Here is a 4,548-nt window from a genome sequence, read left to right on the forward strand (position 1 = left end):
CTGACCCAAAAGTTGCAGTGGATTCTTAAAAGGGTGTGTTTTTGTGTGCATGTGGAAGAACTGGATTCTGGGGGATGACGAGAGACAGAGCTACGTTACAAGCTCAAATGGAAAAGATACTGGATGACCCGTCAGCAGATCTTCCCCGTGACTTTGTAAGCCCACATACAATCACACACAGTCCTGGTTTGGACTGGGGCCTTGTGTGGGAGGGAAGAGGTCCAAACATGGCTGTGTGTAGCTGTTTTCATCACATGAATGTATGAGGCTGCCTTATGGTAACTTAGATCCTTGGTACATCAAGTTCAGGATGGTCTACTCAGACTGGCAGTGACTCTCCAGGGTCTGGAGCTAATGGGGTTTGAACCTGGGACCTTCTGCATGCCAAGCAGATGGTCTTCCACTAAGCCACAGTTCATTCCCCAAAGAACTCAGTGGGCCAAGTGAGCTAATGTCTGGTATGACCTTGTGGCTGCTTTTTAACACAAGTCTCCAGTTGTCAGTCATTTTTAGGGATGGAGATCACCAATCCAATCTGTTGAGCAACATGCTTCCTGCGGATGCATTTCCTGGTGCCTGGAAAATGGGTCCTGTGCCCTGTAAATTCCTTACAGCTTTCTGCTTTAAGTGGATGAGCAAAAACCTTGGCTGGAGATCTCCAGTCTAGTATCTGTGGAGCAACATGGTTCCTGCTGATACATTTCTTGATACCCAGAAATTGTGTTCTGTCCTCTGTAATTCCTTACAGCTTTCTACGTAAGTGGATGAGCAAAAACATGGACTATTTGAAAGAGAAGTTGGTAACAAGCCTAGGCAAATAAGGAAGGCTTTCACTTGATACCTAGGCTAGGTGAACAGTTGTAGATAGAAACGTTCCAGAGGTGAGGGGCCCCTACAGAAAAGGCCATGTCCCTAGTGACCATCCACTGTTACTGAAGGCACAGGCCATGTCGGGCAAGGCCTCCTGTAGACATATCTTCATTGAGCTAACCATGAATGGGAGGAATTCAAGTCTTGGGCACTGTACAAATACTGTTCTATGCAAAACAATAGCTGTTTGGATTCTTCGGGCCATCGACATGGCTATGTACTGCTACTGTACCCTGTTTGGTAAGGTATACTTGATTTGGTGTACCAAAGGTACAAAGCAGTACACTCTGGAAGGTACAATCAACTAAAGTATGTGAGTGAGCTAAAGTCTGTTCTAACACCAGGAGAAACAAGCTGAACCTGGCCACTAAAACTGTGTAAAAGGTCCTTTAATATATGTAGTTTCTGGTATTTTTCTTTTCACAGGTTGCTGGATTATGTTTTTTTTGGATGCCATAGGTGCCCATTTTCTATAGGTTACGGAGACAATTAACAGCTGAGCAGCTTAATAACCCACCTAAAGAACAATTCCAGCAAACTCAAGAGTTTGCACACTGATTTCATATCACCTCAGTACATGATTTCTGTATCTGGATTTTGCTTTGAATGATCGTAGCTATCTGTAACCTTAATCAACAAAACCATAGGTCAATAGCTTGCTTATTCACCAAGCTTGGGATGAGTTGAGGACCACTAACTTATTCGAGATGTCTGTTTATATCCCTCCCCCCGGCTACTTTTATGGGCCAAGAGGCATCGGATTATATTTTATGAGTTCCATCTATGATAGTCTCTACTGGGGAGCACACTTCCTCTGAAACAAAGGTCCATTGATAAGTACTGATCTTGCACAACTACAAGTTGTCAATTTTTGGTGTGAGAAACTTCAAGCTGAAAGAGTACACAGGACTCCTGTCCTCTCTAAGACATCATGGCCAACCGTTTTACACCTCAGTGTCCTGAAATAAACAGTAGCTCTAAAACTCACCACAAGTTGACCACCCATCTGCAAAGCAAATCCTCTTTATCAGTGGGTAGGAAGCTGATAGATGACCAGGTTATGGTACGGTGAGCTTGTCCCAAAGTTGGTTGCCTGCATGGGCTCAGACGACCAGCTTATCTTCTCACACTGTTTAGTGACTGCTTGGGGGAAAAAAGATCCTCTGGAATCCACCTTAATGACGCTTCAGTCAGAAAGGGCTTAAAGAAGCAGGATGCAAAGAGGGCTGGCTATGTTTCACGGACACAGATTACAGAAATGCCCGTAATGTTAGTTACTGTCAATTGGCTGAGACAGAATCATAGAGTTGGAAGGGAGCTCCAGGGTCATCTGGTCCAATATTCCCTCTAAACTGTGGCATCTGGTGAGCAAAAGGTCTGCTTTGCGAGCTGCCGGCATTAAAGTTGTGAGCAAGCGATCTGGCTCCTGCATAAATCAGTTTGCTCTGGAGCCATCCCTTCCTGAGCCAAGACAAAAACGTGTGAGTCGGAGGCTAAAAAACTGTGAGCTAGCTCACACTAACTCAGCTTAGAGGGAATACTGATCTAGTCCCCTGCACAATGCAGGAAATTCACCCTTCATACCCCCAGTGACTCCTGCTCTGGAAGATGAAAAAAAATCTCCACCATCCCTGGCCAAACTGGTCTGGAGCAAAATTGCTCCCTCACCCCAAGGTGGGAGGGGGGAAGCATGCTTCGGAGACAAACTGGGGTTCACTGACAGCAGGTTTGGCTGTTCAAACCCCGAAGAAGGAAACGACTGGATGGTAACGTGCGCTGCCCGAGGCCCACAGTAGAATGAACTTGACGGCGCACTCCCAATGCAGTGCCTAATGTGGATTTGCCTGTTGCAGCTGCTCCGTGTAAATCCTAGAGGACTCCATTCCACTTGTATTTCTGAGGCCTGTTACGGCTGAGTCAAGAGTGTGTTTTTTACACGGGAGCTTTTAAAGCATGGCTTGAACTGGCAGGGACTCTGGGGCAAGCGATGCTCTGTCATCTTGGTGCTTGGGGGGGGGGGTCAACAGTGGGAGGGCTTCTAGTGTCCTGGCCCCACTGGTGGACCTCCTGATGGCACCTGGCGTTTTTGGCCACTGTGTGATACAGAGTGTTGGACTGGATGGGCCTTTGGCCTGATCCTACATTGGCTTCTCTTATGTTCTTATGTTCTTAACATGGGTACAGGGTGTACGACTCCCACAGCCTTTGCCAGTCTGCAGTACACAAAGCCTTTCCGGAGTTTATGCCTATGCCCTTCAGCTCCTAGGGTTGCCAGGTCCCCCCTGGCCACTGCCAGGAGATGGGGGGGGGTAGGGCTGACAGATCCAGGTTGGGAAACTCCTGGAGATTTGGGTACAGAGCCTGGGAAGGACTGGGAACTCAGTGGGGTATAATGTTACAGAGCCCACCCTCCAAAACATCTATTTTCTCCAGGGGAACTGATCTCCGTAGTCTATGGATGAGCTGTAATTCCGGGGGATCCTCGGGTCCCACCTGGAGGCTGGCATCCCTACCAGCTGTTCACATGTGCCAATAAGCACACGTACAGTCCACATACGTTGTACGCCTGATTTTTCTTTACACATGTGTTGAATAATTCTTAGCTCACTTCAATGCATATGTAGCTGAAGTGTGATTCCAACCCTACATTTATCCAGGTACTTACCCCTCCCAGTCTGGTGTAGTGGTTAGGAGCACAAACTCTAATCTGGGAGAACCGAATTTGATCCCCCCACTCCTACACATGCAGCTGCTGGTGTGACCTTGGGTCAGTCATAAGTTCTTTCAAAGCTGTTCTCTCAAGGGCAGATCTCGGGAGAGCTCTCTCAGTCCCACCTACCTCCAGGGTGTCTGTTGTGGGGAGGGGAAGGGAAAGGGATTGTAGGCCGCTCTAAGACTCCTTTGGGTAGTGAAGGGCGGGGTATAAATCCAATCTCTTCTTCTTTTTCTTCTTCCCCCCCAGTTTTATTTGTAAGGTGATCATCCATTGGCTCTTTCTTCCAAACAGATAGATGTATATACATGCGTTCACTGTGACAGGGCTAGAGTTCACACTTCCACATCTTGTTCAGTGAGTCTCAAATGGTGTGGCAGTAGGAGAGAGAAGATCCACATTGAAAAATGAGGCCACTTTAGTGGAGACAGTCATTTCCCTGTGTTCCTCAGGGGAGGCCTCATGCTCTTGATGTACTAATTTCCAGCCCACTTTTCACCTTTAGTTCCCAAGCAGCTAAACAAGAGGAATTAAACAACAACAAAATAATGCAGCATGCCCACCATTAATACAACAATCATAGCAAAAACATAGCCCCCCCCCCCAAATCACACACACAGGTACAAATATATAATTCAATGAAAAGTACAGGAGAATAAAACTGCCTTTACCTGCTACCTAAATACTTTCCACTAGTGCCACCACTGAGAAGGCTCTGTTCCCCACTCCACAAACACCTAATTCCTAAAGGCAGGGGACCCCTCAGCAAGGCTCCCCAAAACAGAGGCTGAAGTTTGGGTGGACTGATACAGAAGTAGGCCAATGTTGGATCAGGCCAAAGGCCCATCCAGTCCAACACCCTGTGTCACACAGTGGCCAGAAATACCATGTGCCAGATGACTGAGGTGGTTTGCCATTTCTTGCTCTTTGCGTGGAACCCCTGGACTTCTTTGCTGGTCTCTCAT

Source organism: Gekko japonicus, unplaced genomic scaffold (assembly GCF_001447785.1).
Source record: "Gekko japonicus isolate JY-2015 unplaced genomic scaffold, Gekko_japonicus_V1.1 scaffold270, whole genome shotgun sequence".
NCBI lineage: Eukaryota > Metazoa > Chordata > Lepidosauria > Squamata > Gekkonidae > Gekko > Gekko japonicus.